This window comes from Dermacentor andersoni, chromosome 11, assembly GCF_023375885.2.
Source record: "Dermacentor andersoni chromosome 11, qqDerAnde1_hic_scaffold, whole genome shotgun sequence".
In the NCBI taxonomy this organism is placed as follows: domain Eukaryota; kingdom Metazoa; phylum Arthropoda; class Arachnida; order Ixodida; family Ixodidae; genus Dermacentor; species Dermacentor andersoni.
This window is the reverse complement of record NC_092824.1, coordinates 86,841,153-86,865,436: the sequence shown is the minus strand read 5'-3', so window position 1 is coordinate 86,865,436 and position 24,284 is coordinate 86,841,153. Positions and strand designations below refer to the sequence as shown.

General features: G+C 47.5%; 1 protein-coding gene across 1 annotated transcript in view; it reads left to right on the top strand.

Moving 5' to 3' along the window:
- Positions 1-1,497: 1,497 nt before the first annotated feature.
- LOC126517390 (serine/threonine-protein kinase NIM1) overlaps positions 1,498-24,284 on the top strand; it is a 72,291-nt gene continuing 49,504 nt past the window's right edge. Inside the window, exons 1-2 of the mRNA XM_050167103.3 lie at positions 1,498-2,362; positions 9,382-9,528. The gene's annotated coding sequence lies outside the window, so the exon portion shown is untranslated. The remainder of the gene's footprint in view (positions 2,363-9,381; positions 9,529-24,284) is intronic.

Below are 24,284 nucleotides of genomic sequence, written 5' to 3'. Positions count from 1 at the left end.
TAAAGCATAAATAAATATTATAACTTAGAACCGGTGTCTCTAAGGCAGGTTAAGTGTCTTCGTTCCGCGTGGCGCACATAAGTACGTGCGATAGCTCAAGGCACGATAGTCTGTCGAATATTTATTGCGAACATTCGGGCCGTCTTTTTTTCTTCTCTCATATGAATGGCTTCCGGGCGCCGATGAAGTGGGTATATGCCTTCCAGTATGTTCCTTTGTGTGTCTCCAAAAGTAATAAAAAAAGTTAAGTGGGGAGGCCCGCACCACCAGTAAGGTATAGCAGGCGTAAAAGCCAATAAAATATAAATGAATAGGGGAAGCCGGAGCTATCCCAAGTGAAACTTACATAAAAGCCAATTAGTAAAAGAAAAAATTGGAGGCTAGCATGAATAGGTGGTAAGAAGGAAAATGTGGGCATCGTAGGGTGACAAGGTATTGCTGCGCATAGTGTATAGGCGTGCTCTTATTTGAGAACCCCACAACCCCTCAAAACCAGTATGTTGCAACAGAGCACAGTGGGGATATTATCCAATTGATTTTAAGTAGGAAGAGGAACACGGTGGTATCAGGCACGTCTACAGCGCTTTCGGCCGAAAAGTAGTTCCTTCGATACCCATACATAACAACCTGTTCGTGTTAAACGATCACGCTTCTCTACTTCAGGATGTTGCACGTAATCGCTACTACGAGGAACCCTTGCGTCATCTCCCGGTGTATCCAGCAAACGAGCAGACCTGCAGTTCGGCACATCTGCACGAAGCGTCGCCCTTGTGCAACTTTCATTTCATTTAGGGTTGCAATTATGCCGAAGGAAGACTTAAGGGTGCCAGAAAATTAGATCCAACGACTGGGTGCGAAACAAAAGCACCGCGAATTAATGACTCTGCGATTCAACTGGTCACATGCTTCCCCGTTCGTTGCGAGCACCGTCGGCAGGTGGCGACTCTGGTCCGTTCCGATCTACTGCTCGCACAAAAACGCAGACGTACAAAGGAGAATGCTGCCGAGTGTTGTAAAGAAGAGAAGCCAACGGGAGGACTTCAATGGAGAGACCCTTCGCTCTTCTCGGCCTCCACGGGGAGACTCACGCACTCTCTTCCTCTCGCGTATCGATCGGCGAAAGTGAGCCCGAAGAGCGGTGCGGACACGATCTCGCCGTGAACGAACGTTCGTTCGCCGCCGGCTCCCAGAGGAGAGAAAGAAAAAGCGCGCTCAGCTCTGAGCGAATATACAGTCAAAAACAAACATAGGACGAGAAGAAAAAAAGAAAGAAAGAATCGCGCACGCATCGCGTGGGACGCAGACTCGCGCGTAGCTACGACGGAAACGGAGGTGGGGGAACGGACAGCAGCGAACAAAAATAAAAATACGGAGAAATAAAAGCTCGCGCTGTACGCCCCCCTCCTCGCCCTCCCCCTCTCCTCTTTCGGCGTGTTCTCCTCGCCTCTACTCCACGTAGTCTCGTCATCATCCAGCAGCAGCGCTTCGAACATCGGGAGGAGCCCGGGCCGGTTCGGTTGGACACAGCGGCGCGAGCCGTGAGCGCGCCGGTCGCCGGACTTTGGATTCTCGGTGGGTGGGTGGCTTCGGTGCGACGACGGCTCGCGGTTGCTCGCAACCCTCCGTGCGTGCCCCAAACCGCACTGCGCTCGCCGAGAGCGCCCCGAACTCGAGCGAAAGACCGAGGCGAATCGTCGCGGTACCCCGTCGAATCTCGGCGGCCGCTCAAGAGAGGAGCTCGATTCGACGCGGCATCGCCCGTCAGGCTCGAACGCCGAACCCGTCGCGTCGGACATGAAGGCGTGGCGGGAGAACTGGAAGGAGAGGAGAGAGAGGTTAGTTCAACGGTGGTCCTACTTCTTCAAAGTCCTTCTCCACTCCGTGTTATCCGAGCCTCCATCCGACGCCAGTTCGCAACCGACGCAGTGGAGATCTCTAAAGCCGGCGAGACACGAGACGGCGGCCGGTTCGCGCGCTTAGCGCCCCGTCCCGACGCGTCGACACACGCCCACGACGTGGGGGAGAAGGGCGGAGACACCGAAGGCGCGAAACGTCACGTGAAGCGTTCGTGCGGGAGAGAAGCAACAGGCGTCGACGAGGAATACGTTGTTGTTTCTACGCACGTCGACTACGATGCCGGCCCCGACGCGTAGCGCTGGACCCGATTCCGGGAGGGGAGAACGTTCGTAACGGGACTGCGAGGAGGTGGCCACGCTCATTGAGCGGAGCGCTTTGCTATGTGCTGTGCGGAGAAGCTCCTCGTTCCCGCGGCGTCGTCTTGCACGGTGGCGCGCCTTCTTCCGACTTCGCCGCTGCCGGCTTTCGAGAAGAGTCCCAGCGGTCGCAGCGATGCTGTGAGCAGGTGAGCGGCGTCGGTTTCCTTAGGTGCGCGAAGTTGACGCTCTTCCGGCCGTACGTCGCTCGGTGGTGCGCGTAAGGCCGGAGCGACGTTACTTCACAAGTTCGCGAAAGTAAATAAGTTAAAATGCAAAGTAAGAACAGCTCAAAGTAAAGGATGAGGAAGAAGAAATTAATGTACATTGAGAGGAATGTACACCTAGGAGAAATTGAATGTACACCAGGAAGCGATATACGGATTATGGGCTAGACAAAAAAAAAAAAAGAAGTAAGGAAAAGAAACATCTTAATTTATGCGTAATTAAGAAATTCAGACGCATTAACTGAAGCTCCCGAGTGCACTGGAAATCTTGCAACGCGCGCGAGAGAGAAAGAGCAAATGATAAATGAAAGGTAGGGAGGTCAACGCGAATCAAGTTTGCACTGCCGTCCTCAATGTAAAGTTGAAATCATAGGTGAAGATAATCAACCTTATCGCGAAATCCCTGGTCCCTATACTGTTGCTCAGAGGAGAAACGTAGTTAAATGTGCGCTCGTGTTAGCTGCTTTTCCATGCCCTGCACTTCACCGAGCTGCAGCATGACGTTAACGTGCGCCAACGAGCTCAGTTATCTGACCTGCTGAAACTACTAGAAGAGTTAACGAGAGCTAAAATTAAGCGCTGCGCGAAGAACGAGTACACACATCGTGTCACACGACGACAGGCGCTTGTCGTCGTATGTCACGTTTCGTACTCGTCCTTCGCTTAGCGCTTATAGTTCTCGTTAATTGCGACGCACCAAGTAGCCCAAAACCGCGAACCTATCATGCTAGAGGAGCTGTAGTTGCAGCTCGCCTGGTGGCAAATGTATACTTGGCTATGCAGAAATATGCGAAAATTGATTTGCTTGATTTTATTGATTACCACTTCTCAGAACAGGCCAATATAACTGCCCAACCAAACCATTTTGGTTATGTTCGCGGCTTTCAATTGCGATCGGTATCCTTGAGCTTTAACCAACCTCGGAGCAAAAACATAGATGAACGCATTATCGCTAGCTGCGAATTTCTCGCGGAAGAAGTTTTGATGAACTGATCCGTGTGCGTTCCGGTACATATTACACGATAACGTGTCTGTAGCTACTATCAAACGATCACCTTTCACGACATCAAGTCACAGTAACATTCTTGAAGGAATATCCTCTGCCTTTTTTTAAACCAAGAATGTTGCAAATCGAAAATGGATATATTAGAATTCAGACGGCGTTACATTATGAAATAAGCCAAAGGGAAACAAGCAAAAGCATAACAAAGCCCTTAGACTGTACGAGAATATGTTTGTTTACTGCGCCAGCTATAACCGGCGTATGGAGAAATGTCCAACGAAATAAACTTCAGGAACGAGTAAAAGCTTATATGCGAAAAGTGCTCACATTAAAAGAGAATAAAAGAAAGAAGAAAACAGAGCGAAAAAAATAGCAATGTGTGTGACGCGCAGGTGATATTTTGCGTTGTACTTTTATTTGCGGGCTAGTGTCGTGTGTTCGTGAGAAAATTCACCCAGCATTATGCATCCTAAATTGGAACTCGGTGTGATCGCTCTGATCCAAGTGAATCTGGTATCGCTAAATTAGACGATCGATTCTGTTATCGCTAAATGACACGTTGGATGTTGATCTGATATCGATCAATGACACAATTGATGATAACCTGATATCGCCCCATGATGCAATCGATGCTAATCGGATGTCGCTCAATAACACATGACTTATTTCCATTCACGCGTAGAGCCAGCTTCAATATTCATCAATGAGCTACGGCGATTCGAAGATCGGAATCATATCGCATCATGTCAGCCCCATCAGAATCAGAATCGCGTGATCATCAGGGATATTTACAGAGATACGGCGCACCAATTTACCCCGTTCAAGATGCGTCGAAAGACTAGGGATTCAGTTGATACCTTCGTTGTATACGCATGCACATCCATGATTATTTTAAAAGGCTAGGTTGTTTCTTTCCTGCCGACGAAATCAAATTTTACAACTAAAGGCACGTTAGATCCGACAGCAACAGCTTGGATGCAATAGAAGCCGCACAGAAAGAGACTCCCACACAATTCAGTTCAACTGTGGTTGTTTAACGTCAAGCTAAACCAAGCCCACCGGCACTCTTACATTCCGCACCACAACGAAACGCACCCTGGAGTTCAAACCTCGACGTCGTGCTCGGAAGAAGAACGCCCAAACTGCTCCGAAACCGCGACAGTTGAAATGATTTATAGCCCATTACGTACAAATTAGGCGCCCCACCTAGCGTTTGTTCACGAAAGGAAGATACTAACACGTACAATCTCTCGTCTGCGAAATCGATTGTAGCATATTACGCACAAACTAGCTACTCCACCTAACGCTGTTCGCTCTATTTCAAAAGCAACTAACGCGAGACACCACTTTTCTAGCAAACCCGACATTCGGCTTTGTAGCCGGGCTATACGGCGGTCAATAATAAATGAAGAATATCCTTGGAAACGCATAAACAGAGCCACACGAGCAAAATGTCTAATTGCAACTGGGGCTGCCTGGCTTGGCTGAACGCTTCGACTATTACAATAGATGAAGGGTGAAAAGTGAAACAACGCACACAACAGTAACACACCTACACTAGAAAGTAACACTACTAGTGAGTCCATAATCAAAGCTTAGTAAGAAGTACCATTGGGTAAAGTCTGGGTTTCACGAAACAGCGCGATCGAAACAGTAAAACACATTAAGCGACAGTAACAGCGCTGACTTCTTTCTTTTTGCTAGTTAACGTGATACTTGAACTCATCATAACAAAAATGCAATAAATAGAACGATATGCCAAGGGGAAAAGAAACAAGTAGAAGAACAGCAAATAATCAAACAAACAGAAAAAAATACGGATACAATATACCACTCTCTTCGTGATGCAGCTTCCATGTTAACACACACAAAAAAAAAACTAATTACGAGTCGATACTCTCAAAACAGCCAAAAGCACTCTCCTTCGTCCCACAGCGCGAGCGGCACTATCATACATGCCGAAAACGTCCCGAAGCTCGTTACACGTGACTAAACATGCAGGCATAGTGCTTCCAAATAATAGCGATGGAAAAGAAAGATCCGCAGAATTCAGTTACGCAGCAGTTACCTGCAATTCTTTTATTAGACAAATTGCTGCTATCTCCTCAAGCTCCTTACTTTACACCAGTTTCACAAGTTCCACTACACCACCGCTGCCCCAAAACATGCCAGTATCAGTTGTCCGTAGAAGGCTGAAGGGCAAGTATATGGTGAGAAGCACAGCTGTCTTTGTACCATGACAAACCCGCTCAACTCTAGTGGAATAAGCCAGGGAGGAGAAAATAACAGGAGTTAGTAGGAGTGGAGTTGAAGAGACGCACTCTTCACCTGCCTGATTCACCCAGCCGTCATGCGACCCGTACCGACAATGTCACGGCACCGGCAACCGTCGTGCCAGAGCGTTTCCTCTCCGGTTTCTCGTAATGTGAAACGCCGGTGACATTAACCCCACGAAGCTCAAACACCATTCCACGTCAAAGAAAACTAAAACAGCTTGCTCACACGTATTTCAGGCCACGGAGAGTATATTAGTATGAAGAAAACATTGAAATTTTAATTGAGCAAGAAAAAATTAGTATGGTAATTATTTAATTAGTAATTCGTTTTCTGAACTAATCACAGCTGAACGCTCCTTCCAGAATATTAAAAACGCTAGTATGGGCAGTACATTGGTTTCACAGAACTAAATCAGATCTTTCAGGCATCAAATTCATCGTATCCAAAATGATTCGTTGAGCTTTGTGGGGTTAAGAGCATGGACCAACAACCAGCGAGAAAACGCTGTCCCGGCAGACGCCGGTGTAGGGAAGTTTACGGGACGGGGTGGATGACAGCTGCGTGAATCAAGCCTAAGATCAACTGGGAAAATGTACAACGGCTATAATATGACTTGTTGAGAGCTTAGTGGGTGCAGATTTGACATCAGTATAGTTAATCATGGTAGTTCATGGTGTCCAACCCCTTTTTCTTTCGTGCTGTGCTTCATTCTTGTGCTCATTAATCATATCAAGCCTAACGACGTCATTCTCTTTGATATTCTTCTCGAGGTTGCCTTGAAATCGAGAAGCAGGAAAGCGGCGAGGGCTACTGTCATCACGGCGCCAGCAGCCCCCCCAATCCCTGCCGCCCCCCTCCCTCCCTTCTAGCGCGCATCGGCTCTCCACGCCGTAAAGTCAGTTCACTCGCAACATACCTACACGCTACACACAAGACGTTTTTTTCGGCAAGCGGGCTTCACTGCAGCAACTACGTGTTTGCGACAAAGCAAACCCAGCGAATACATTACGAGACGGGAACTTCGAAATACTACCCGGCTTGTTATAGGGTGGGTCGGTTAGCAATATCCTGACTTGACGTCCGCATGATCAGCCGAACTAATTTCGAAACCTTTAAAAACCAGCTCCTCAGCTTCTTGAGTTCGTGCTCTTGCATTTCAAGCACGTGCGGCTGCGAAATACAAGGTACTAAGTGGCCACGTCGAGCCCAAGCTTGACCACGAAGCCCAAGCTTCGCCACGAGGCTAAATGGCATGTCCTTAGAAAAGCTTTTATTCTATACAGAGGAAGAGAGAAACAAAAGGAAAGGTATGGAGGTTAGCCAGAAAAGAAGCCCGACACGGGCGGTAACCCGCCCGTGTTGTTTTTTGTTTATTTCGCGGTCCTCGTCTGTTTTTCTTTCTTTTTTTTTTCGGAATACAAGCCATGCAAAGGATTATGGACGTCCCCCACTCTTCCCACTTCAGCCTTTGCAAAGAGAGAGAAAAATGGTGAATAGAAAGGCTGGGAGGTTAACCAGAGGCAGTTCCGGTTGGCCATCCTGCGTGAGGGGGGAGGGGGCATACAAGAAGCAGCGGGATAATAAGAGAAAGGGCGCAGAAGGGACCTGTTTGGGGGCGCTGGCCTCGAGCTTTTAGTTCTGACAGTGGACGATTCTCCAATTGGTCCCACACTTTGCACATCGCTTGCCTCTCGGCACTTATATGGCGGGCAGACACAGATGTGTGCGAGCGTCTCATCACAGGTGCACATGGGGCTGTTGGTAATTCCAGTAAGGAAAGCATAAGAGTTTGTCAGTGCGACGACTAGCCAGAGGCAGTACAGCATGGTCTGTTTACGTCGTGGTAACCCAGGCGGTAGATATATTTGTATATCCGGAGACAACGAACGCTAACGACACATGGTGAAAACGTTCGGGTTCCGCAGAGGCAACGCAGTTTCACGAGACATCAATCGCAGCCCAGCCGCAGCGGCTGTTCGCGAAAGCGGAATCAAAACACCATTGACCACTTTCAATTACACATCGGGCGGCTTCGTCGGCGTGTACATTACCGCTGATGTTGCAATGTCCTGGAAGCCACTGAAAGATTATGTTGCATCTCTTGTCATGGCGGCGACGATATGTCTGTAGAATTTCTGAGGCCAATTGTTCATTGGGTCCGTGGCGCATTGCGCTTTGTATGCTCTGAGGAGCTGCTGCCTTGGATTCGGAAAAAAAAACACTGCCCATCTTTGCGGTGGTTATTTATCAATAAAACCAAGTGCAGCACGGAGTGCCGAAAGCTCTTCATCCGTCGATGCGTAAACTGTCGCAAACAAAGGGGCGTTGCAAGCTGTTGGCATCCATGACTCAAACAGAGGGTTGACGGTGAACTTCACGAAAAGCCACTCATATTGTAGAGGAAAATGCACAACAGGTCGAAATGCGCTTACGTCCATAACCATTGTCACTGAAAAGGTCAGGAAGATCGTGCATATGCAACATTAAAGAAATCAATCCACCAGACGATTGTTCCCAATGTATGCCCCATGCTTGTACAGAGAAAGCGCTGAGGAATACAGAAGTAAAGCGATCCACTTCAAATAACAAGTGAGGACACAGCGTACGATACCGCAAATAATACAAAATTTAGTAACATATTTCGGTTCATTATAACTGAATTTCGCATTATTTCGCGTGCGCAAGTGTTTAATATGCAATGTACTATCTTCTTTTTTATCATTATGTTTCCCGCAGAGGTTGCCAAGCGGCATAATACAATAATGAAATTATGTAAGAGCACGGAGGCACGTTTCATGAAGACTCTGTAGGGGTGACTTATGAAATGCGTTAACCGCAAGCCATCAGTCATAGCCTGTCAGGTTAGAAAGATTAATCCGTCAGCGCTATAAGGCTAATCTCTCGTCTTTCAATCCCGTGCCCCCGTTTATCCCTATATAGTTCATCCAAGCGGGTACCGTTTCGGCAGACCTCTCTGCCGTTCTCTCTCTCCCTTTCCCACAGCAACCCTCTCCACTCTCCGCCCCAGCCTAGCGGGTTTCACAATTTGTACTTAACTTTAAAAAATTGACTTTAGCCCAAAAGATGAAACGATCGTGCCCATTCTTGGTTAATACCACAGATTGATCATGCGCAACTGTTACACAAAGGGCACACAAGCCTTAAATTTATTTACGCATGGGTCGTGCTCCTCTGTGCGGGCGCTTCTCATCGCAATTATTTTCTTGACAAGCAGAACACATCGTCGCCGTCACGTGGCAATCTGACAGCTACAAACAGCGAGGCTCCGCTCGCGTCACCCGTTGCTCCTGCTACCTCGCGAACGAGCGTCGAAATTTACAGCCGAACGACATTATAAGGAAGTGCTTCGGGCCTCCGAAATCGTTCGTTATAGAAGTCACTTCGTTGTAAAGGTTGATCACCGCACAGCTCACAATAGAACCGGGACACATTTCTTTCCCCTTCGTTACAGAGGGCATTTCGCTGTGGCGGCGTTCGCTGTAAAGGCACTCGACTGTAGACCGAACAAGCGTCGCACCGTTTAGATCCCAGCATCGCGTCGGATCTGCAGAATTTTCGGCGTACCAGTCTACAGCATGCGTCTTTCGCCCCGCGTCTCTCGCCCCGCGCCTTACGCCCCAATTCTCTTTGGAATTCGCAGGTACTCGCAAGACGTGGTCGCACTGCCCAGCTGAGCTTGGCACGGCGTAGCGACTTCCGGCCACCCACACCCGCCCCGCGCAAGCTCTGCAACCCTGTCTCCCTACAGCCGCCCGAGCACCGACAGGATAGACTGCTGCTGCCCTCTGTAAGTGGATAATCGCACCATTACGTTCGAAAAACAGTTCGCTCAACTTCCTCGATCGGCAGTTTCGGCTAATCAGAACGTGACTGTACGGCGTTTCAGACCTACCTGAAATTTCTACCAGGGCGTTTAGTCCTCGCGGCTATATTATTGAAAGGACACAAACTTCATGTTGAACAGGTTCGAAAAGTCGAAAATACAGGGAACTGTTCTGTTATGCCAGGGGTCATTGTGGCAAGGTTGAAGTAAAGAGCAGCTCAGCTGCTCTATTTATCCATGTTATATAGCATAGGTTATTATGGTAAAATAAACGAGCGGAATGTTTTATTTCAACATCAGAGAAGCTAACGCTGTTGTGCATGGGAAACCTGCGACTAAGGTTGTTTAATGCCACCCTCGCGAAGAAAGAATGTTTCAAGGGTGAAATGAACGAAATAACAGAGCAAGCACAAACAAGGTAAAAAGAAAACAACGCTTACAATGTATTAGCATAGTTCACGAAAACATGTCTGAAGCGCGTGTTTGTTTCGGTGTCGGTGATTCGTTGTAGGACCAGCCGAAAGAAAAAAAAGGAGGACAGGAAGCGTAACTACGGCGAAAACGGGAACGTGACCATGCTTTAATATTAAGGACTACGTGCACATCAGCGACGCTACAGCTCGTTTCGTACCCACCGTGGTGGCTTAGCGGCTGTAGTGCTGCACTGCTAAGCACGAGGTCGCGGGATCGAGTCCCGGCCGCGGCGGCCGCATTTCGATGGGGGCGAAATGCAAAAAAAAGCACGCCCGTGTACCGTGCATTGGGGGCACGTTAAATGACCCCAGCTCGTCAAAATTAATCCCCCACTACGGCGTGCCTCAAAACCAGATCGTGGTTTCGGCACGTGAAACCCCAGAATTCGTTAGTTCAGCTGGTTTCGGTCAATCGGCAAGGAGAGCCGGCTACGCGTTCCAGATACAGTGTCGCCACAGATCGGAAAAAAGAAACGAAAACATCAGAAGATCACTGCCTGAAAAATCAAGGCAGAATTAGAAGATTCTCCGTGCTGTCTAAATTGGTATTTGAAACGAAGTTTTTGCCGGCGCGGATTCGGCTATTATTGTTAACGTTTAATTCCACAACGTGTCATCTGCGAAACGGTAACCCAATTCCATTCCCATCTAAATTTCTGCGACGGTGCATGGTTTGAAAAAGCACACGGAATAGATAAAAAAAAAGACAAACTTGTTTAAACTTTCCAACCAGTTTTGGAAGGACCTCATCGGGTACCGGAAGACTGAACGGATCGCTGCATCTGAGGCTACGCTAAAGCTTCAAAATACGGAATGCAAGATCGCCCGTGCCCTGGTGCGCCTTAAAGCCCCCCAACTGCGGCGTCTCATAATCAAGTCGTGGTGCTGGCCCGTAAAATCACAGAAGTTAGTCAATTCTTTACTGCCCAAAAATAAGACAAGCAGATATTACGTGCTGCTCATGTGCAGTAAAAGTTGATCGCACTTTAGCAGTTAGCTACTAAAAAATCAGTAGGAGAAATTAGAAGAAAAAAAACAGAGAATCCTAAATGAGTAACATGTTTCGCTATCGTGTTTCCGGAAGACACCAAACCTCGACAGATTCCAGAGCTTTACCAGTGAATCACTAAACATCTGAAAAAAAAAATTAGTGGACCTGCTGATTAATCGGTAGTTGTGGCAACGCTCCGCAGATTGGAGGAGAGCTGGCCCATTGCACGCAACTGATACATGCGTGAAGCTTCCGTCTAGGTGGGGTCGCATGGAGTGGCGATCAGAATTTGCCAATAGAGGGGAGCCCTTCTTTTGGTTACGTTTTCTGAATGATTGACACAACTTATATAGCTTTGCTGCATTTCACAGAGCTGGTGAGATGCAGTGCGCATCACCAGAACGATGGAGTGCTCAACAAAGAAGGCGCGCTTTGCAAACAGCCCCTGGGCAATTCTGGCCACATATGGTAACAGGACGTTGTGCGGTTTGCGTGCCGGCACATTTGCCCGTAACACGCGCGGGCATTGTCTACCAACGACGCTGGAGTTTCGATTTATTGGCCATGCAACGCGCTGCGGCTGGGCTCCGCACAGAAGTTTGGTCGTTCGTACACGTATTCAGAACTCATCTCACCATGCACGCCAACAGCAGATGGAACGAGGCTTCAGGTTAAAAGTCCGCCGTCACGCGATCGAGCGGAGTTGAAGAGGCGTGTTGCGTCTACGCTCGGACATGCATGTGTCGCGGCGATGCGCGCAAAAAGATGTCGGGCTAGCGATGTAGCAAGTTCACAGAAATCATACTTCGTTTGCTGTCAGGGCTTTCGGAACGCTGATAAACGTTAGAAAAAAAAAAGAAGAAGGCGGCTTCATGGACGTTTTTTTTTTAGCGACTGGTTGTCAAAAAGGATTTTCTGCCAACTGAACTCTACGAACAGCAATATGCGCCCACCTACACAAGAAAAAAGCCAATGTCAGTCACGTCTCTGCAAATGAACGATCCATTTCGAGTGTTGGTAGAAATGTGCCGAAGAGCACCTAACAAAGCCTAGAAGGTTACCGAAGTGCGTACCCGGCGGTGTGCACCAGCATGCGGAAAACGTCAGTAATCATGGCTCATGTTCACTCGTTTACAGCTACAACGGGGAGGAGGAGAATAAAAAAAATTGTCGAGGAGATCACGCAGTACCTGTATGCTTGCCCTTTAATCGTGTAGACACGCGTTGTGGTCACGATATCAACGTCACGCTTGCGTGCCAGATTAGCCCAGAAGCTAGAGAGGACGAGAATAAAAGGCGACATGCTGTCCCGCTCGGTTGGTTGCTCATCGGGCGCAGAGGTTCAACACAGATCGCGTGATGTATAGGGTTCAATCGCATTGAAACATGTCATCCTCTGTTAAGCTAGTTTTACAGCTACATTATCGAGCTTGCATGGTGTCTATCGCACACTAATGATCACATTTGTCGTTCTTTTAAGTCCTGAGCTTGTCGAAAAACTCTATTTATGCTTACGAGGCATTCGACCTCGGCTCCAGGTCCTTTGAGCCGCCGTGCCTTCGTTGTGCCTTCGTTGTGCCGTCGTCGTGCCGTGACGAACAGTACGCTGTGAACATCGTCACGCCGTTTTAATCGTGATGACGTTGGAGATTTCTGGTCAGGAAGACTTGAAACCTCCTATCTTAGTACGCCCCCCCCCCCCCCCTTAATGTATTCGAATCTTTCTGCTTTTTTTTTAAATGAAAATAAAAGACGCAGTCACCTTATAATGGTGACAGCTACTCCTTTTCCCATAGCGGAAACAACAATATAAATATATATGTAAGAAAACGAAAAGAAACCTCGCCATAGGGTCAGAAATTCACAGCACACAGTCCTATAGACCCATGAACATATTAACATATAAGGCAAATGCAAGTTGCACCAGCTGCTCCTTAATGCTCGCGTTTGTTGAAGTTAGGCTGCTATGTACATTTTTCGATCAAATCTGGTCAAATCTGACAGCGGCCGCACGTTGATCGCGCCACATAAAAACAGCCAGCCTATCAGCCACTGCGCGCCGCTGTAGCGCCACTGAAAAAAAAATAACGCGCGCGCCACATTCTCCTGGTTTAAGACGCGCGCCGCCACCAATCTTCGTATACAGTTCAGCACTACCCGCCGTATCTGCGGTCGTAAGAAAGAAAGCACATCGATTGAATCCCGAGTCGATACGAGCGGCCAAAAAGAAGCCCGCTTGACTTTCCGAAAGGCCGCCGCCGCCACCCCTGCCGGGCCGTGGCTGCTCGCCAGATCTGTGCTCACAAACGCCGAGAACGCGAACGAAGGCACGCACACGGGCGGCCGTACGCAGCAACGCCGTCGGACGCGAACAAAGAAAGGAGGCGGGCGCAAGAAAGCTCCGCCGCACCCCCCGGCGACGGGCCCGAACAAACACAGCCCGCCGTCAGAAAGCGCGCGTTCGTTGTCGGCGCTGCAGCTCGGGCTATAACGCACGCCACGACGCCGGAGCTGTACGGATGGGAAAGGGGGCGACGCCGGGAAATGGTGCCGCGGCACACCAAGCGCTGCCCTTCGGCCAGGTACACTGCTGGCCGGTGGCAGGCGAGGAGGTCGGGAAAGGGGAAGAGCGGTGTCGAGGCCGCCTGACATGGTGATGAGTTGAAGTGCCCATCACAATTTGAGAGAGAGAGAGAGAGAGCAAGGAGCAGCCTCATAACTGTATGCGTCTCGCCTATAGAAGCGTGAGAGGTTGCTCCAGATGTCAAAGGTGATGTGTGAACCACCCAGGTAACGTGGTCCGAGACAGTGATGCTTAGTTGGGGGGGTGGGGAGGTATGGGGGCGAAAAAATCATGCATGGTGCTCAGTGGCATAGCTTGCTTTTGTTTTGTTTTTTAAGGCGAAAACCTTAAGTGGCTCGTTACAATGGTTCTTACTTGAAGAAAGCGGCGTCTAGTACAGTGAAGCAAAACTATCACCATCAGGAACGGTTTACCCCTTCAAGCAAGCAAAGATGCAATGGCTGAATGTGAACGAAGAAACAAAAGAAAGAACGAAGACGGAAAGAGAGAACAAAAGAAATAACGAAATAACATTTAGATAGTGCCACTGGGTGCTCACATGATCCACCTACAGCGCCATACGTTTACTTCACTGCTGCTCGCTATGTCTTGCAAGTCTGACCCCTCCTATCGTATAACATTAATGCATTACCACGTGTGCAGCAGGCTTTCGCCTTCACGTGTTACAGGAGCATAACACGCTGGCGAACTTTTTTTTTTTTCCTATCTTCTTCCTGTTTTCCATTTCTATGTTTCTGTTACCTCCTTCCTGAAAAGTAGGCTGGGCGTTGTGCTGGTGGCAGTTGCCAGCCTATTCATCGCTTTCATTTAAGGCGAAGTTTTCTCTGGGAACCCTTCCGGGCTTTCTTTACCGGGGTTGTTGACTGCTGCTGGGTGCTGCTATCGTCCTGGCGATTAGCTCACACATAAAGAAGAAATTGAATAACGCGCCGGATGGTGGAATCGAATCTCAATAACCCAGTACAGCAGCCCGACGCTTCTAACCATCAGGCCACAATCACTTTTGTTTTCATTTTTTATGTTTGTTTATTCTTTTGTTTTTTACTCAACAAAAAATTACAACTTCGAAATGCACCAGCGTTTCTGTGCCTGACACTTAAGGACTGCCAAATCATGACGAAAAAGATGAAAAGGATGCGTTCTTAAGTAAAGTTTTGCCAAACTACATACTTCCCACGTTGATCCAGGTGTCATAGACGATGAGGGCGAAGTGTCCTGGCCGGCCATCTCCAATCCACGCTGTGAAGGTGGTTGGACAGCGAAGCTGCAAACGACAAGTAGAACGATTACCCATTGTGACATAGCGTGAAATTATTCACATGACGATATTCGCATACACTTTACCTAATTATTAGCCTAGGCCGTTTCAATGGCCTGCGACATCTCTTGCGCCGCTACTTCGTGTGACTACAAAGAGCTGACCAGAGAGAAGTGCAGTTAACCACACTTTGGCCGCGTCTCGTATGTATGTTGCACTTCAAGAGTCCTCATTATACGTGGCCTTCTCATAGTAATGTCACAATACAAATCAGTTGCTAGACGGGTTCTTCTTTGCAGACGAAATTGTAGTTACGTCACTCCCTGCTTCGTATGCTACAACTGCCGCTTCCCAGCGACTGCAGCTTATGCAACCGTAATCTTCACCGGGAAACGCTTGCGGCGAATGCTATGCGGGAAGGCGAGCTTTCTGGTTCTTTTTTTTCTTTCACCCGCACGGCCGGCGCCGCCGCTGCCACGGATGCGAGTGCCATCTACTGGAGCTGCGAGAGACCCAGCGATGCACGCGGCGCGCACCTCCCGAGTTTTTATGTATGGACACGACAGGGCCACATTGGGAGGTAGAGCTATACAGATTCGCTGTAAAAATTATGCATGACTACTGACGGCTACAGAAGGTTATCAGAGCGATAATATAATTTCTATATCGCCTTTCGCAGAGGGCGAGACAGTCGAAGTCATTTAGGACGGTTTGACGTTTCAGTGTTTAGCAATATTTGAGAGTTTGATGATACCTGGGAACCACAACCCAGCAACAGGCCTGGGATGCTAGTTCAGGTGCGATGATTTAATATTGTAACCAACCTAGATTATAAGGTATTAAGGAAAGATATTCTTTCGGTGTATTTCAATGACATATAAAACGTGGATATCGACACCGAACTAACAGACCTGATTAGCGCTCTTAATATCGCTATAACTACGATTAAACCTGTGTGCCCTTAGATGACAGGGCAGATACTTGAAACACTTCAGACCAAATAATATTGGTATGATAAGTGGCGACACAATCCAGCGAATACTATATACAACAATCAAAAACACAGCGAAATAAACCTGTCCCTATGATTAGATCACGTAAAACAGATTATTATACAGAGTTAATTGTGCAGACAGATGTTAACACAATAAAGATGTGGGAGATAGCGAGAAACAAGCTTTAATGAGATACTGCATATGTTAGCCTGGCGTTTCGCCTGACATGCTACTCCAGATGGTGGGTGATGATTATGATATAACTGTGGCAAACACTTAACAGCATATAAAGTCACACACACATAGATATACACTGTAGACATATTTAGAAAGATGTGGGAGATCATAAATGAAGTTGCAGGGAAATGTAAACAAATCGCCCTTCCCGATGCTATTTACGAGAACACTGTAGAACAATTTAATGCACATTTTTTCGTGTATAGACAATTCCTTCGCTGCGAATTTTAGTGATTGTGACAGTATATCATTTTCTCAGAGTCCTGTTCCGAACACTTTTGCCGTGTATAACATTGAAATCGAGAACGTCATAGCGACAGCCAGTGGTGTGCCAACGTCCAAAGCCTCCGGACTTGACGGTATTACTAGTCGCCTGATTAAAGAGCACAGATATTTTAGGGCCAGGTTTACGTCACCTGTTAATCATTGTTTGAAATGCTCCAGGTATCCATGCCCGCTAATGACTGCTAAGGTTGTCCCTATTCTGCAAAGATAGATATCGCACTGACCCTTGCAAGTACAAACCGATTTCCGTGCTCAGAATCATTAACACCAATTTCCAAAGGATTCTTGCCAGCCGAGTTCATAAATTTATAGGCAACTATCAGATTATGTGTCCGCTTCAACATGGGTATCGTCCAAATTATTCTACTTCGTCAGCAGTGTTAACGTTAACTGAAATAATTAATGCTGCTTTGTAAAATACCATGTTTGTTGGAGTCATCTTCTTGGACCTAAAAAACAGCCTTCAACACGGTTGACGACTCTATACTTTTTAACGAACTGAAGCATTGTTGTTTCTATGAAACCATATTTAATATTCTTACCAGCTACCTTCAAAAGCGCGTGCAGGTAGTCAGTATGAAATACATTACATCATCACCTCAGAATGTGAGCACTGGGGTCCAGCAAGGGTGCGTCCTTGGACTAATGTTATTTTCTTTATATAATATTGACCTACCACTAATACTAAAATCAAGTCCTTATGTGTGCCGACGACACCTGCATTGTGGTTACAGGCGACGACATTTATGATTTAGAACCTAATACAAACGAAGCGTTGAAGGTCTATCAATTTAATCAACAAACTTACAATTAACGTTAAAAGGATAACGTATGTTGTATTTCGCCCACGTAGCAAATCCCTGCCTCCTAAATGTTTTCAGTTATTAATAACCGTTATCCCATTGGATTAATTTAGCTCATTTAAATGCCTCGCTCGTGCTATTCGATAACGACCTACACTGGCAGGAACAAGTAAGCACAGTCGTCATAAAGCTGAAATCGGAATACGACGCACTCCCTCACAAGCACGACATCATTGTGCTCTAAGAACGCTGCGTATATTATACTTTGCATTCATTCACAGCCATCTAACGTATTGTCACGAACCTTGGGGTGCGACTTACAAGACTTATCTTGAACCGATCCGCCAGTAACAGAAACAAGCGTTGAGAAAATTACTCACTGAAGATATAATGAGCCTAATCAGGCTTTGTTTTGTAGAATGAATGTGTTCCCTTATGATATGATACATGAATTCAAAATTCCCAGATGTGCTTTTTAGTGTTGTCAAGAATAACCTGCTGTTTCATCTTGTCTGTATTTTGCTCATGCTCTCGTGCGACCGGAAAGCAGACGGTCCGAAATTTTAATTCTCTTCCTACTAGGAATGTTTACGGTCATCGTTTGATTCAGTTTACTAGGCCTAAAGTATGGAATAAACGACCGGTAGAAAATAGGACAGGCGAAAAATGTTCTTCAATGCCTAAGAAATACTTTCTCGGCCTAAATAAAAGTTCCTAATATTATTCCTAATTCCTAATATTCCTACGCTTATAACTTGCCATTATATATATATATATATATATATATATATATATATATATATATATATATATACTAGTGCACTCTAATTCATTCTGATGCTAGCGTATTTATAAAACTTTCTCATTACAGCTTGCAAATATTTATAATCCCGGTAATTTGACGTTCTGATACGTTAAGTGCTTGTGTATATTTATTTGTTAAACGCGTACCTATGAATGATATAACATAATAAGAATGCGGTAATGTATGCTGTAACCATGGTGTATAACGTTAGTACCAGTATTTACCTGACTATTACTCTTTAATTAGACCCGCAACTAGCCTTCGGCTATGGGTCCAGCCAGATTTGGAAACTCCATACATTTTACGTCTACGTATTAAGTTGGAAAATTGAAAACAACCCTGGACCACCTGTCTGCGAAAGCGACGGCTGCCGCCTGTAAAACGAGACACATTTTAGAAGCAAGCTTCACCTCAAAGTATTTCTGATTGCGGAGAAGCCAGACTTACGGGGACTTGCTGCGTACGCGCACACTCCAAACTGCCCCGTACAAGGGAAGAAATATTGGAGCAACGAACAATTATAACAGTAGTGTTATAACCCCAAAGTGAGCTGGTGTAGGAAGCGGCTGGTGGACGTCCCGTCCCCTCCACAGTTGTGCAACTCCTTTGTACACGATCTATCTGCGGCCCCCCGCCTGTATCACACCTCGGGAAAGGTGCGAATAGGTCAAATGTGGCGTGCGGCTTCTTCGCGAACATCTGCTAACTGCCCACCCGCCTTTCATTTGTGGGCAGGAAACGAACGTGACCTTCACCGCCGAGAGACTACGCACGGCCTAATCGACGACGCGCTGATTACACGGTGGTATTGATCTACGTGCACTACCACACTTCACATCCGCTCGTACCGAGCCACACGTAACGTGACAAACCACCGTTGAGACGGCTTCCGAACAGCGCTGCTGACGTCTTTAAACCATTAACTATCTAGGCTAAGAACCACGGAAATAGCCCACCGGGAATTTCTGGGAAATTATGTCGCATTGGACGAAGTCCTTGCACAACCGCTCACGCCTACCGTTCAATGTGCTGCCATTTCCTCTAGCTACGAGCGAGGGGGGGGGGGGGGGGACACTCTGCAAAAGCAAGCCCTGGACCGATACACACTGCCCAAATTGTATGTCGTCCATTCGAGGAATGCTAGTCCACTACTTTAACCACGTCTGCATTAATGCGAAAGTAGCGCTTTCCATTTGTCAGGACATCATGACCAGGACCACATTACTTCCCTCTCCTCGGTCACTAATCCTACACATCCGGAGAAGCATGAAAAACCTGCAGCTAGGTGGCTCAATCTTTAAAGAAAGCTCTGAAACTACTATAAGGTCAGCAATGGAGTGCCATATATAGTGCTAGATTTTCGGTAACGCACGTTTGAGTAACTGCAAAGTAACTTCAAATTAATTCGGTGAGCTCATTGCATGCGCGGGTATAAATTCCGATAAAATTTGTAGCACGTAATAACTGCCCGTAGACTGAAATTTTCGAAAACGGATCTTCCAGTCAAGCGAGATTGCACAAAACACGTCACCATATACGTCATCATGCGTCACTGAAGGAACAGCCAGTCCAGCGAGGCTGAGGCCGCAACATCGCAAGCACGGTGCGAGTGTCGCGTATTGATTTTGTATTGCCGTTATCTTGAAGTCCCAAACTGAAACAGTGAGCACACAGCTATTTCGAACAAGCGCAGGGTGTCGTGTATTGTATTTGTCGAACCAGATCTTGCCAATTACAGTTAAATAAGCCTCACAAAGAAACAGTACATCATAATAATCCCTCGGCTATCGCCAATGCATCGCGTTGGCTCTAAGATTCTTCTTTGCCACCGGCCTGTTTCTAGAAGAGGTATCTTTGTTGCAACTTAACAAAAATTAATACCATCCTAACCTTCGCTTATGTATGACAAATTTATCATTTCATTTTCATGGTCGCCGCGTGCCAGTTTACGCACTGCTTCAACCGTCACAACGACCACAGCCGCCACATGAGATGGTTGTGAGTAATCGTCGTAATTACTCCAACCAATCTCCTTTACCAGTAGTCATTTCATGCTTACATCTACTCTCCATTACGGGAGAGCCAGCATTTCTTTTTTTTAGAATTCTTTGGGAACCTTGTGAATTGGGAGCCTTTGTAAGTTCTTGTGAGTGTCTAACCGTTTGCGTGCGCGGATACCGAATACCGACTTTAGACATCTAATGGACAAACGGTCTAATGGAGCTACCGAGGGCATCACCGTGCTTCGGTGGTACTGCCCATGCTCTGGTACCCGTGCTACCAACAGTGAGCGGAGCATTCTCGCTTTCTCTCCTCGTGACAGCTAGCGTTTTGAGACGCTGTCGTTGAAACGCTGCGCCTCTGGTCGAAGACGCAGACGCAATCGTTCAGTAGTCGCAGAGCCTGCGACGAGAGGCAGTGGTCCCAAACGGTGCACGCGGCTTGCCGATCGGGTCTGTCGGGAAGTGGCACTCGAGGAAGTTGGCTCCCGCGTACAGGTAAGGCACGGCGGTGAAGGGAACGCCACCCGAAACACACATACAGTGCCAACATAGGGCCAAATAACCCCCCCCCCCCCCCCCAACAAGCTAAACACATTCTTGGGTAAGCAAGTGGGGTTGGTTCTTCGTAAATTTTGCAAAATGTCGAAATTTGCAAACGACGGCGTTGGATAGCAACCGCCATTGTGAAAATTGCCCATGTGTTCCTTCTCGGCGCTCTCACGTCGGGGTGTTATGCTATGTAGCGTGTTGGACTAAAACATTCTCGCCTCCAGCTCGAGACTGATAGTGATTCAGTATCCGGCAGCCTTAAACTAGGGGGACTATAGTCCAACCAGCCGTAGGCACCATTAGAAAGAGAATGTTTTCCATACCGCCACTACCAAAATGCGGTCATAAAGACCGGGAACCGATCGCGCGGCCTCGGGCTATAGGAGCAAATGTAGATGGAAAATGTCTTTGTGACAGCTCCCGGTGTAGTACAGAAACCACAGCCAAAAGAATACGTGGCACATTCGATTCTAGCACTCAGATCACGCGAAAAGGTTTCTGAAAGAAAAACTGAATTACTCTTTTAGATAAAGTGACGTAATCGCCACTGTGACAATCATGCCCGGAACGGACAATGTCGAAAGAATACGTTATTTCCCTAGTGAGATTGTCCTAAGGAGATTGACATTTCGCGCAAAATTGCGCGCTTGTTTAACAATGGGGCGCAATAAAAGGCGGCGACAGCGCAAGGCTAGACTGGTAGGGGGGTCGTCGACTGTGCTGAGTTGCATTTGTGTTCTCCCGAATTTTTATCGTTGACACAGCTCCCCGATTGACCGACGGGTCTTTTTTCACATTACATTGGCGACGAACAAGCGAACTGTTTCGCCGATATCGTGCACTGGCCCCTGCATTCCATTTCGCAAGTACGTCCGCTGTGTAACGGAATGTACTGACGGACGGCTAGACGGACACAGCGAACCTAGTTTCGAGCTTTCAACCGATGTCGCAGAAAAAGAAAAAAATGGAAACCTCGCGATTCCAAATAGAAAATGTGCATTAAATTGGTCCCGCGTGGTCACGCTTTCTAGTTTCAACGACACGATACGCCTGCGTGAAATATAGGCGCGGCGGGCAGAAAATGCCGAAAATGCGTCGGTGATGCGTTCCATCTAGCTGACATAAAAGAAGAAAAAAAAAGAACAAAGAAAGGAAAGCTAAGTTATCGGGTTCTACGAGCCAAAACCACGAGCTAAATATGAGTCACGCCGTAGTTGGGGGCTCGGGTATTCCATCTTTTTCAACAGCTGGGGCTCCTTTAACGTGCACCCAATGCACGGTATACACACAAGCGTTGTTTTCTTCTTTCTTTCTTTCTCTTCTTTTTTGCCCTCCGCCCCCGTCGGAATGTGGCCGCCGTGATCGTGGTCGAACCCACGACCTCGACTGCAGCAGGGCCACGCCACTGGGCTATACCGCGGCGAGTTGCACCTAGCTGATGCATCTGATGCAACGAGCTATGGAAAGAAGAAGGATGGGTGTAACGTTAAGGGATAGGAAAAGAGCTGTTTGGATGAGGGAACATGCGCGAGTTATTGACATCTTGGTTGAAATCAAGAAAAAGAAATGTGCATGGGCAGGGCATGTAATGAGGAGGGAAGATAACCGATGGTAATTAAGGGTTACGGACTGGATTCCAAGGGAAGGGAAGCGTAGCAGGGGGTGGCAGAAAGCTAGGTGGACCGATGAGATTAAGAAGTTTGCAGGGACAACATGGCCGCAATTAGCACATGACCAGGGTAGTTGGAGAAGTATGGGAGAGGCCTTTGCAATGCAGTGGGCGAAGCCAGGATTATTATTATACTTATCATCATCATCATCATGCATCTCGATCATCTAGCTAACGAGAAGACGCGCGTCGCGGGGGCTGCCTGCGTGGCGAGACGTAGTTTCTTCGCTGCGAACCAAACCACGTGCTGCGTACATGGGAGAACGTCGTGCCGCTATACCGGAAGAAATCACTCACAAGCGAGAAGGCGAACGTGCTGCAGACGGCCGGAGAGACTGCAAGGATCGAGTTATAATTAGTAGCGCCTCCTCAGGCAAAGTCGAATAAAACTACGCGCAGCCCATTCCATCGGGCGTGGGAAAGTTTGCCTGCATGGAAGTGCAGACCTGTATTGAACTGGCACGCTTATCGATTGCGCAGGAGCCTGCTAATCACTGTTGTGAACAACCAACTTTACTTTCTTTTTTTTTTTTTTTTTTTTGCAACGCTCACGTCACAGACGCAAACACACAGTAACAGAAAGTACACGACTGCCATTCATTTACTTGTCTGCAGGTGTTATTAGACATGCACTGCGGAGAAAAGAATGGACGTTGCCAAGTTCTGCAAATACATTTTACGCGCCTGCAAGATGGTTTTTAGCGCAGCTTAGCGCTTAATTTCCGCGAGAGCTGTTTCGCGACAGCATTAGTATGGCAAGCAAGCTCTTTCTTGTTTTCGCTAGGATTAGTCAACTTTCGCGATGCGTTCCGACGCCGGAGTATTTCAAACAATCTGCTACATCGCTGGCGCAAAGCGTCAGCGCCAGTGACATTTCATATTCAGCGAACATTGCTTGCAAAATGCCACAGTCGAAAAGAGAAGCGGACGGCCCACTTCCCGTCGCGCCCGACGTTTACGTAAAATTTACTGAGCTCGCCGAAAGTCTACAAGTATCAACCGCGACGTCCACCGCCTGTTTGTGAAACGCTTATGGCCCCTCTTTTTCTCCTCTTTTATTGGCATGATAGAAGAAAATACTGACGCATGAACACGGCCACTCCTTTTTCTTGAACAGGTGCACTGTAAAATAATTCGCACCCTAAAGTACATAAAGGTGTAAATCTGACTATAATTCGCACACTTACATCCTTTTTGGGGTTGCATCCTTATGTCCCCTTAATGGTGTAAATTAGTTTACATTGTTAACCGCAATTATCAAGAATTATAAATGTTACCTTGCGTTCACCTCACACGATGAAACAACACCTTCTTTGCGCGGGCTTATTTTTGTTTAATATTATAGTTTGTAACTCGTTTTTCACGACGTGTTTCACCGGCTCCATGCACGTTGGAGGTCAGTTAGGAGCTTGTATGTCTGCGGTGGCAAACGGCAGCCAGCAACGCATTCTGCATGGGAGCCTCTGAACTGTCACATGACCACACTGCCAAATAATTTACACACCTTAAAGTGAACGAGGTTGTAGATCGATCTACAACTCACACACGTGCACCCTGTCGGGCGTAGAACTGCCGGGTAACGGTGTGGCCTTGTGGCGTTGTGCGCCGGCTTATACCCTTATTCATTTTTCGACGGTCTAAATTATCTTACGGTGTGCAAGGCGTCGTCGATGAGTCAACTCTAAGAAACATACAGAAAACTTGCTCTGTAAATCACGAAGCCACAATCCAAGTCGGGCTCGATCACTCTATATCCTGCTTCGCTTTGGGCTCTTCAAATCGCCGCGCGACAAAATAACCGCCGCGCTTACCGTAACCTCCTTTTTTTCTTTTTTTGTTATCGGTTACACCGCGGCTTCGCGGCCCGGCTACCGCACCACCGCCATTTTGTTGCTTTCAGCGTCCAAGCGTATAGGCCCGCCGCAAACCTATTACCGCGAGGACATTACCGCGACACGGCGCGTCGCTGCCGATCTACCTCTTGGAGAAACACGAAGAGCCGAGCGACAAAAAGATAAACGAAAGGACCGGCGCGCGCGAGGCTTAGCTACAGCTGCGCGCAGCGGCG